Source organism: Canis lupus, chromosome 10, assembly GCF_048164855.1.
Source record: "Canis lupus baileyi chromosome 10, mCanLup2.hap1, whole genome shotgun sequence".
NCBI lineage: Eukaryota > Metazoa > Chordata > Mammalia > Carnivora > Canidae > Canis > Canis lupus.
In genome coordinates this window covers 27,333,764-27,345,712 of record NC_132847.1, presented here as the reverse complement: position 1 = coordinate 27,345,712, position 11,949 = coordinate 27,333,764, and the positions used below count along the sequence as shown (strand labels likewise).

At 47.5% G+C, this 11,949-nt stretch overlaps 1 long non-coding RNA gene across 1 annotated transcript; it reads right to left on the bottom strand.

The window, feature by feature from the left end:
* Positions 1-8,104: 8,104 nt before the first annotated feature.
* LOC140641415 (uncharacterized) lies at positions 8,105-11,949 on the bottom strand. Its single transcript, XR_012037919.1, has 3 exons — positions 11,789-11,949; positions 10,792-11,012; positions 8,105-8,429 (listed from the first exon to the last, which is right to left on the bottom strand). It is a non-coding gene; the product is annotated as an uncharacterized lncRNA (long non-coding RNA).

Below are 11,949 nucleotides of genomic sequence, written 5' to 3'. Positions count from 1 at the left end.
TACTTTGTGTGCTTGAGATTCTTTAGGATTGTTCCCTGGCGAGGTCTGAACCACAGAGTATGAGTGAGCTCTCCAAGGTGTGATTCTAGTTGTCTTCGTTGCATTTGCCTTTGGAAGGATATATGCAAAAGATGCCTGAGGTCATGATCCCAAAGTTAACATCAGAAGGTGAAGGTTCACGTTGCTGGGGTGAAACTAGTCTGTAGTTTCCTTGATTCCACATGTCCACCAAAGGGAAACCTGTCCCTTTTTTAAAAAGCTGTTTCAATTTACATTATCCCTGTAACTCAAGATTTCATGGAGGTAGATGGTGTGCCCATTTTATAAGTGATGAAACAGGCCAAAAAAGTTTAAGTAGCAGCCCTGCAGTAGTGAAGCAAAATTTACCCCAGGCCTAATTCCACAGTCGATCTTTTTCTACATCTGGTTACCTGTGGATGGTCCAGATGGAAGAGCAGAAATTAAGCCTCCTTGTTCTCCCTTACTTGGTATACTGGGTAGGAGAGTAATGACTTCATCCAAGAGCCAAGCCTTCCAGATTGGGTCAAGAGAAGAGAATTCATTTGCTTTTCCTAAAGAAAGGTGCTTAGAGCTATCTGGTGTTTTAGGGGGCCTGGTTTAAAAGGGCAAGGTGTGATGCATGCTTTGCTCTCCATATTTAAGGAAATGTATTTCACAAAATTGACCAGTAATGCTGCTTCAGCATATTTTTGCCCATTTCCTCACCCAATTTAGATGAGAGCTTGATGAAACACAGTCACCCTCTGAGAAGGGGAAGACATGCCAGTGCCTGGTGGAGGTATATAATTTTTCCTAATACATCCCTAGGTGCTGTTTGAAGTCAAAAGTTGGAAGGCAGCACAATGGTGCTGGCTATGTGGGCTGTTGTGTTTGCCTGTCTGGGCCCGTAGCGCTTGCCATCTTTTGTTCTCTGGCTCCAGTTCTCATGTGGTGACGCTCTCAGACAGGCACACTGGATTCAGGGCTGAGTGCCAAGGTGGAATTTAAGTCTCATGCCAGCTTCTCCCTTGTTGCCAATTTGAGTGAGCGCCTGCTGGGACTCCCACCTGCCAAGTCCCACCCTGGTTGGGACTCTGCCTCCAGGGACATAGGAAATGACCAGCCAAGGAGTACAGAAGCACAGGATGCCAGAGTTTCCGAGGACATGGCTGAACAACAGGAACCAGAGGTGCATGTGTAAATACTTCACCTCCAGGGTTCTCTGATAATCGACACTGAGCCCTGTCTGGGAATGCTGTTTCAGGTATAATCTGAAATTGCCTGGCAGGCTCATTCTGGGGCTAAGAGCCAGGTCAAAGAGTTCAGCTGTTAGGACAAACACCCTTGGTTCTGGCTCCATGAGTTGGCCTTGTGATTTCAGATAAGTTTCTATCCCTCAATTTCCACGTCAGGGTAAGGAAGTCTGAACCTAAGAGCTTTTCCAGCCTTAATGCTATCAGGGTAGCATCATGGCGAGCAAGTCTGATGTCTGGGGTAGAAATCTTGGCTCTGTTAGTAATACTTTGGCAACTTATTTTAATGCCTCTGAACAGCAATTTCCCTACCTGTAATAATGCCTACTCCATAAGGATTGTGAAGGATGAAATGCAGTGAGGTACGTGAAATGCATAGTTACAGTGCCTGGCATTTTGCAAGCAGTCAGATAAGAGCTGCTCTGATGGTTCTGCCACTACCAACCTCGGTCCTCTGGACGTAGCCAGGGTGTTTGCACTGGCAACCACGAGGTGGTGCTAGAGGTAAGGATACTGGCTGTGGAAGAACTTGTTTCTGGTGGGGAGATTTTTGTCAAACAGTAAGAGGTGCCTGGGACAGCTTGCTTACCCTTAAAGTTTTGAGAAACAGAGGGGGCAAACTACTAAAGGATGGAGTGAACAAGGAGAATGCAGGAGTCTCAATCTGGACTTTGAGCTACCCATCTGTAAAGTAACTACAATCACCAACATTGGTTGAATAGTTGCCAGACACTAGAGCTCTTGTCACATGCATCAATCTCATTGATCCTTAGAAAAAGGGATCCCTGGGTGGCTCAGTGGTTGAGCCCCTGCCTTCTGCCCAGGGCGTGTTCCTAAAGTCCTGAGATCAAATCCCACATCAGGCTCTCTGCATGGAGCCTGCTTCTCCCTCTACCTGTGTCTCTCATGAATAAATAAAATCTTTTTAAAAAAATCCTTAGAAAAACAATAAGATATTGTTTTATACCTGCCCAACCAACTTCATAAGCTACTAAGTGACAAAATCTGGAACTCAAAGACAAGTCTTTTTGGTTCAAAGCCAACGTAAATGCAGGTCATTCCTCACTCAAGGGAGAGAAAAAAAAAAAAAAAAAGGAGAGAACAGTTGCTGGTACTGCTAAGACGGGTGGATTGACCACCAACCCTTGTGCTTTCAGGGATAACCAACAGCTCAAAGTCATCGGGAAGGCACCCATCTAGCAATTCTACCCTTCCCCCAACACATACAAGTTTTGACTGGTCAACCCAGCACAGCCACAGTTGAGGATGGATAAAAGAGCTCCCTTGGACTCTACAAGATCCCTATAAGTGATTCAGCATCTTCAGAAGAATGTGCACACATAGTGGAATTTCTCAGAGACCAGGGCATCTGCCCCTACTCTTAATATATCATCAGCAAGACAAAGGAACTGGAATGTGGACTATAGATGAAAAGTACTATATGAGTGTTAATCTCCTGAATTTGATTACTGTAGTTATGTAAGACAATATCCTTTTTCTTAGGAAATATACATTGAAGTATCAAGGGGTTTATAATAAGACCTATTCATTAAGGAAGATTTTGAAATTTCAGAAATGTAGAAGAAAAACAGCATTACTTAACTATCTTTAACAGTTTAGAATCATGAACATCCACTATACAATAGTGTGATAATGAGTATTTAGGTTTGAACTGGTTCACAAGGTACTTAAAACACAACTTTGGTTTAATTCTTCATTAAGTTTGGTTTTCACTGAGAGGTCATCATTTAGAAGTTAGTTCTGCTACAGGGTTTACAGCTCAGGAGAAATCCTTATATAGAGTCAGCCGGTGGGGCTAGGGGACTGTGCCTGAGAGTTGGGCCCAGACTGGAAAGAAGAGAGGAGAGGCAGGGCCAAGAGAATAGCTGCTGTCACATGCTTCAGATTAAATCCTATGGGGCTGGGGGCACCTGACTGGCTCAGTAAAGCATATAACTCTTGATCTCCGGGTTGAGTTTGAGCCCCACATTAGCTGTATTCTCTACAGATTACTTAAAAAAATAAGATCCTAAAAAAATCATTTTGGGGTTGGTCTCGTGCTGGATGGAGGAGATGAGGCTGTGTGAAGTACAGGGCTTCCTGGAGGCCCTTGGCCCCTAGCTGAATGGGCAACCCTGGGGATGATGGGAAGGAGGCAGCTACAGTCATATCCTTATACAGCTGTTCTGTTGCCCCATACTTTCACTTCTTAAGGAATCATAATTTTAGTACTTGAAGGGGACTTTGCTACTTCAATCCCTTCATCAGAAAAGGGCAAAAAAAGAAAAAAGAAAAGGGCAGCCCCAGTGGCTCAGCGGTTTAGCGCCGCCTTCAGCCCAGGGCGTGATCCTGGAGACCCAGGATCAAGTCCCATATCGGGCTCCCTGCATGGAGCCTGCTTCTCCCTCTGCCTCTCTCTCATTCTCTCTCTCTCTCTCTGTGTCTCTCATGAATAATTTTTTTTAAAAATTAAAAAAAAAAAAAGCTGAAGCCCAGAGAACATGACTTGTCATGCTTGTGCAGCAAATTAGCAAAGCCAACGTGGAACACCTGATGTTACAGCTCCAAAGTCTTTGCTCTTAACACATGGATGGTTTTGTTATTCTTCATCAAAACTCCATTCTCCCCCTTGTTAGGGGTGAGAAAAGGGAGGATCAGAGAGTGAGTGGCTTGATGCCAAAGACAGAGCTGGGAGGGGAAACGTGGCCAACATCCAGGTGGGGTTATGAAAGCTGTTTTGAAGTCACTTCCCTGTGAGTCAGGGTTGGCTTGAGTGGGTAGATTAACTTGCTTCTCCAGCCCCCAGGGTTCCAAATTACCCCAATCTAGGTTTCCCTGTCAGACTTCCAGCTCTTCCACTCAGCTGGAGATACCATGGGCTCAGCCCCTTCTGCTCAGTTCTTCATCCCCACACAAAGGAAATCTAGAGGGCAAACCCATTTCCCAGGGAAGCCTGGACACCAGGAAAGGAGGGTGTAAACTTCAGAGACTCTCCAAAGAATGGCAAGGACCTTCTAAGGTAAAGGCAAAAATGCAGGGATATTGTGCTACATAGGAGAAGGTAGATGGGAGCTCGCTTTAAGAAGGAAAAATCAGGGATCCCTGGGTGGCGCAGCGGTTTGGCGCCTGCCTTTGGCCCAGGGCGCGATCCTGGAGAGCCGGGATCGAATCCCACGTCGGGCTCCCGGTGCATGGAGCCTGCTTCTCCCTCTGCCTATGTCTCTGCCTCTCTCTCTCTCTCTCTCTCTCTCTCTCTCTCTCTCTCTCTCTGTGACTATCATAAATAAATAAAGAAAAAAATATTAAAAATAAATAAGAAGGAAAAATCAGGACGTGATACAGTACAATCCACTCCATGTTACATGGCTGTCCAGAGCCATGTACATTCTCAGCCTAGGCTCTCCAAGGAGTAGGATGGACCAACCACCTCATAACACAATCCCCACTGAAAGGCCTCCAGAAGAGGATTCTATCAATAATAGTTCAGAATGTCATCCAGCGAAGAGTTGCTGCATGCAGTTCCCTTAGACAAAGCTACATTCCTGTGCTAGGGCTAGAGGCCCTCCCTTGCACTCCTGTCAAATTGACTCTGAAGAGAGATGGCATGGAAAGGGCTCTGCCTACTACCTGGGCAGCTGAGCAAAGGCCCTTTGAAACTCAGTGTCCTCAGCTTTCTGTTTCCTCAGCTCGCTGCCACCCCAACTCCTTAAATGAGACTTGGGTTAACCCAGTTTTTATTCTTTCATTCAAAATTTACAGGCATTTCTTGTGTGCTGGGCCTGTGCAAGATGCTAGGATACAGTGGTGAACAACAGGCACTAATTATCCCTGCTCTTTAGCAGCAAAGGCAGTTAGCAAAGAATGACAGGAGTGTCAGAGAAGGGATGGGCAGGATAGCTCCCACTTCATCTGGGAGTGCCTGACCTGCCTGGTAAGCAGGGGTGGGCAGCCTGGAGAGAGAAATAGATGAGAAGGTTGGAGAGGGAGAGGAGTTGGTCCTGTCTTGACCCAAAGACCAGGATGCCACTTAGATTTCAGGACACTGATTTCTTCACCCTGCTATCATTTTTGTTATTTGCAGTTTTATTGAGGTATAATTTGCAAACCATACAACTTACCCACTGTAAATATAGTTCAGTGATTCTTTGGAATAAAGTTGTACAGTTGTATAAATAACACAATCCAGGGCAGCCCGGGCGGCTCCGTGGTTTAGCGCCGCCTTCAGCCCAGGACATGATCCTAGAGTCCCAGGATGGAGTCCCACGTCGGGCTCCCTGCATGGAGCCTGCTTCTCCCTCTGCCTGTGTCTCTGCCTCTGTGTGTGTGTGTGTGTGTGTGTGTCTCATGAATAAATAAAATCTTAAAAAAAAAAAAAACACACAATCCAGTGTCATCACTGCAAGAGGCCTTTTGTGCCCTTCTGCAGTCAATCCTGCTCCCACTCCCAGCCCTAGCCAACCACTGATCTGTCTCCCTAGTTTGCCTTTGCTAGAAACTCTGTATTCCTGGACTAGTACAATATGTAATCTTTTACATGATCACACTTCTTTCATTTAGCTCCTTTCATTTTAGATGAACTTTTCAGATACATTCATGTTGTTGCATGTTTGTTTCTTTGTATTGTTGAGAAGTGTGATACATTAAGAAATATATATTTGCTCTTTGTCCCCAGCTCCTGGCACAGGCTCCTAAAACCCTTGGAATAGGGACTCTTGGGTGGCTCAGCCGTTGAGCATCTGCCTTTGACTCAGGGCATGATCCTGGAGTCCCAGGATGGAGTCCCACATCGGGCTCCCTGAGAGGAGCCTGCTTCTCCCTCTGCCTGTGTCTATGCCTCCCTCTCTCTCTCTCTGCTTCTCTCTGTGTCTCTCATGAATAAATAAATCTTTAAAAAAATAAAAATAAAACCCTTGGAATCTCCACAGTGATAAGAGTACATTTCATATGCTAATGAGATGACTGGTGGCTTCGGATGGAGCCAGGTTGCCGGAAAGGCCTAATCAGGCCTTGGAACACTCAGCCCCACTTAGAGGGGAGAAAGGCTGGAGGTTAAGTTAATTACCAATGGCCAATGATTTAACCAATAATGTCTGCGTAGTGGTGCTTCCATTAAAAGCCCTAAATTATGGGGTTCAGAGAGCTTCCCGGTTAGTGAATACACTGAGGCACTGGCAGGGCTCCTTTTAATTCCATATGAATTTGTGGATCAATTTTTCCATTTCTGCAGAAAAGATCACTAGAACTTTGATACAGACTGCACTGAATCTGTAGGTTATTTTGGGTAGTATTGCTATATTAAAGATATTAAGTCTTCCAATCCACAATACGGTATGTCTTTATTTAGGTCTTTAGTTTCCTTCAACTGTGTACAAATCTTTCACTTTCTTGGTTAAGTTTATTCCTAGGTATTTTATTCTTTTGAATGCTACTATAAATAGAATTGTTTTCTTAATCTCTTTTTTGGATTGTTCATTGCTTGTGTCATTCTGGTTTTCATTTGCATTTTCCTACTGACTAATGATGTTGAGCATCTTTTCATGTGCTTATTAGCCATTCATGTAGCTCTTTGGCAGAATGTAATCTTTCACTTTTTTTTTCCCCAGACCTGTTTATTCTAATGTTTCATTTTAACTGAAAACCAGTTGACTCTCAATGTTACATTAGCTTCAGATGTACAACACAGCAATTCCACAACTCCATAATTATACATGCTCACCATAAGTTAGGTATCATCCTAACCTTTCTTTTTTTCTTAAGAGAGAAAGCAGTGAAGAAAGGAGAGAAAGAATCTTAAGCAGGCTCCATGCCCAGCACTGAGCCTGACACAGGGCTCAATCTCACAACCCTGAAATTATGACCAGAGTTGAAATCAAGAGTTGGACACTTAACTGACTGAGTCACCCAGGGGCCCCTAATCTTCCATTATTAAATCTCCAACTCTGCATTTCCATTAATGGAGACAGGAGGAAGCCCTTTGTCTCTCAGTTACCTTTCTTCCCATTCTTCCCCTTCTCTTTATTTTCCAAAGAGTACTTAACAGGTAGGGAAACAACACAGGTCAGGGACTGGAACCAGATGACTATGTCTCACTCTGGCACTTACTAACTACATGAGCTTGGAAATAATTTTACTTAACCTTACTTAACTTCTCTTTCACTTTCTTCAAGTTTAACACAGGGCATTTTGTTAAATAAACTGTTTATTCCATTTGTTACATAAAATAAGTGTCTACCACAACCAAACATTGTCCTAGACCCTAAATTATAGTCAGGAGCAAAAGATACACAATTGCCATCCCAGGCTAGTGGATCACTCCAATGAATGTGAAATTCCTATTATGATGAACACCTGAGAGAGGACCACACATTGACAGACTGTTGCACAGGACTCTGACCGGGCCAGAGAGCCCAGAGAAAGCTTTTATAAAAACAATAATAGGGATCCCTGGGTGGCGCAGCGGTTTGGCGCCTGCCTTTGGCCCAGGGCGCGATCCTGGAGACCCGGGATCGAATCCCACGTCGGGCTCCCGGTGCATGGAGCCTGCTTCTCCCTCTGCCTATGTCTCTGCCTCTCTCTCTCTCTCTCTCTCTCTCTATGTGACTATCATAAATAAAAATTAAAAAAAAAAGAAAAAGAAAAAAAAAAAACAATAATACTTGAATTGAGCACAAAGGTGTTAACTAGGCAAAGAGGAGGAGGAGCATCCCAACAACTTGGGAGGTGGGGAGAGTACAATTGAGGAGGTAGGTGAAGAGCAGTGTGGAAGAAGCTCAGAGAATGAAGGAGAGGTGCAAAAGAAGATGAAACTAGAAGAAAAGCCAGCAAGTGAGAACAGGCTAAGCTTCAACACCTTGCTGAGAACTTGAAATTTTATTCTGAATATTATGAAAAGCCATTCAGGTGTGTTAGGCAGGAGGATAACGATTTAGATTTTTGAAATTTGTTTCACATTTGAGAAGAGAGGGTGGGGCTCAGTCCTGAAACACTTAACATCCAAGTAGAACACTGTTCATCAAGACATATAAGCCATGGGGATCCCTGGGTGGCGCAGCGGTTTGGCACCTGCCTTTGGCCCAGGGCGCGATCCTGGAGACCCGGGATTGAATCCCACGTCGGGCTCCCGGTGCATGGAGCCTGCTTCTCCCTCTGCCTGTGTCTCTGCCTCTCTCTCTCTCTCTATCATAAATAAATAAAAATTAAAAAAAAAAAAAGACATATAAACCATGAAAGAGAGGGCTTCAAGAAGAGATGATCAGGGATCCCTGGGTGGCGCAGCGGTTTAGCACCTGCCTTTGGCCCAGGGCCTGATCCTGGAGACCCAGGATCAAATCCCACGTCGGGCTCCCGGTGCATGGAGCCTGCTTCTCCCTCTGCCTGTGTCTCTGCCTCTCTCTCTCTCTCTGTGTGTGTGACTATCATAAATAAATAAAAATTAAAAAAAAAAAAGAAGAGATGATCATGTACAGGTCAAATGCTGCTGAAAATTACTGAAGGAAGATGAGGACTAAAAAAAAAAAAAAAAATCTACTGGATTCAGAAACAAGAGGTCCCTGGTAACATCTGAGGAGCCCCCCAAACACCACTGCTCAGCCTCCAGAGCCTGTCTGCTATCTCCAACCCCCATGGCTGCTGCCTCAGGACTTCCCTTCTGGCAGATCAGAGCAGGTCTTTGTCACTAAGTTTCTTAGAAGAATTCCTTGGCAGCTCTCCCGGCTGGCTGCACTAGCTGTGTCATGGGGCAAGGCCAGTTCAACCATGCCTGCCCACCTCATCTAACAGTCTCATCCATCAGCTGTCTGGAAGCCAGATGTACCTACTGGGTGCCAGCATAAAGGCAGCCACTTACCACGGTTAAGCCCTACTCCTAAGTTAGACACCAGTTCCTATCACAGCTCTACCACTTAACAAAGATCTTGGTGAAAGCATGTATTAAGTACTCCACAAACAGTACTGGCTATCATAGATTCATTTTCATTCATTCACATTCATCCAACAATTGTTCATGATGTTATGACTATCATAGTCAACAAGACAGACACCATCCATGTCAACAAGGAGTACCAAACTAGTGAGAGACCTAGTCAAGTAAAACTCCGATGCTTTGATGAGAACACAGGACACAGAGAAGGATTGGGTGGTCGGGGGAATAAAAAGCACACCCAACCCAGTTTTGGTAAGGGAGGGTTTGGTTTTTCTTTTGGCAAGATCACTTGTTACAGCATGAAGGGGGGCGGGGGGGGGGAGTTTAGTTCCTGTCCTTTTTTCTTTTTTCTTTTTTTTTAAGATTTTATTTATTCATGAGAGACACACAGAGAGGGAGAAGCAGGCTCCACGCAGGGAGCCCGATGTGGGATTCCAGGATCACACCCTGGGCCGAGGGCAGGCACTAAACCACTGAGCCACCCAGGTGACCCTGTTCCTGCCCTTCAAGATAATACAACTTGGCTGAGAAAACAAGCAGAGAAAAACAATGAGAACAAAAATGCATAAAAATACCAGGCAACCATCATATTGCATGTCACGCTGGCTTTTTCTGCAAAAAGTCTCAGCTTATCAATTCTCAAATTCCAAATATTCACCTTAGAAAGGCTGAAAAGCCAGGCCCTAGAGCCACCGTAGTAACCTACCTCTCTCAGACAAAGCAGGGAGCAACCCAGGACCCCTACTGCTTTTATAGGGCTTTCTGAGGCTCCACGCCTTTTCACCCAGAATAGAACACAAGGCCTGCCCAGCAGAGGCCTGGGGTTCCTGCAAATCCTGTAGCTGGAGAGGCGGCTGCTGGAGCTCCCTGGCTTCTCTCAGGCCTTCCCCCACGGCTAGGCTCAGCTATAAATAGCTTGCTGGTTTCCAGCAGGGGATCTCCCAGCCCTGCAAGGAGCAAGCACCGCCTTCTCACCCTGCGCTGCCCTCAGCTTGGAGCAGAAGGGGGTGGTGGCTGGCAGGGGGGGAAGGAGATGAGGGGAGGGCAGGAACCAGTACCACAGAGAAGCTGGCCTCTGGACTACATTACCCATAATCCTAGACAACAGCTCGGAAGAGGAGGCTGCTGGGGGCCTGCAGCCTTACATGGGAAAACAAGGCCAGAGGCATCTAGGCCCTGGGTATGCAGCCCAGGCCCTGAAACCCAGTTTTTTTTTCCATCAAAATCTAACCTCTAAACCCTCAGTCCTGGACCTTGGAAATCATCTCTTCTGCCTGCATCCAGTACACAGGCACAGCCTACCTGGAGTCAGGGAGACCAACAAAGCTCATTATCGTTTAGCCTTATTCAGAGAGAGAGAGAGAGACAGAGAGACAGAGAGAGGGAGAGGGTAAGAGAGAGAGAGTGCAGGCACGTGTGTGTACGCGTGCGTGCATGTGCCTGCACTCATGTGCTTGTATACACACGTGCATAACCAAAAAACTGGAAGCCTGTGAGGAATCAAGGCCAAAGCTGCTTGGCACTAGAAGCCCTTTCCTGGGCATATTCTGTGACTCAGTTCAACCTCTGAGCTTTTCTTTCCCTGCCTCACCTGAGGCAGAACAATCAGGGGCTCACCGGTTGGTCCAGCAGACAGCCTGTATGCTGAGGTGTTGCACTTCTGGAAGAGCTGGGGGGTGGGGGTTCGGGAGTTGCTGGTGGTGTGGTCTGCTGAGGTCTGGTCCCTCTCTCTGACCTTTGCTCATCTCCAGGCAGATAGATCAGGGTAACCACATGGCTGGGCCAGGTTTAAGTCCCTGGAAGTGCTGCAGGGAGGGCCTGTTAGGACTTGCCGGTTCCTGCAGTAGATAAACCAGAGTTGTCAGGCTGAGCGAAGGAGGCCATTCCAGGCAGCGGGGCACTCGGTGTGCACTGCTCCAGACGTCACCTCCCCCGGCTCTGGCTCCCCCCACGCCACCCCTCCAACCTTCTCTGCAGAGTCACAGTATTTGTGTAGAGTTCTGGGGCTCACAAAATTCCACACCACAGGGAGCACAGCGTGTTAGGGGCCAGAACGACAGTCAAGGCCCCTGTCCGTGATGACACGGCACTGGGGTCTAAAATGGGGTCCTTTCCCTTTTTCGTCTCACCCAGATAGCATTCTCACGGAGCCAGGCACCAGGAACGCAAAAAGGAGTTGGCTCAAATAGCCTCAGCAAACAGACGGCGTACGATAGGTGCCGCGTTATTTCGCACCACACGCCTAGGAGCTGGGGGCGGGGAGGATTTCCAGGTGGCCACAGGCCCCAACCAAGTCAAGGATGAGAGTGGTGTGGGAAGGGCATTCCAGGCGGGGCCGACAGCTCCAGGAAAGGCAGAAAGGCGCAAAAACAGCACGGGGGGACGAGAGGACAAACAGCAAACACCGGTTTGCAACAGCAAAGAGGAGCCCCGCGGGAGGGGGCCGGGCAGGCCGACCCGGCGGGTAGGAGCGGCGGAGGGTTCTCAGCGCGGTGCGCCTGCCGAGCGCAGAAGTGCGGCCGCACGGGCGGGGGCGACGGGGCCTCGGCCTGCGGGGGAGGAAGCACGGCCCGCTGCCTGCATGCGGGCTCCCGGCCTGCCGGTCCGCATTTACCTCAGCCAGGCGCGTTCCCAGCGCCGCCGGCCGCCCCCTCCTTGGCAGCGGGTCCCCGGCCGCCGGCTCCCGCCCACAGCCGCCCGCGGGCCGCCGGCCAGACGTGCCGGGAAGGAAGCGCCTTGTATGGGCCTCGGGCAGGGAGGAAGCGCCTCGTAGCG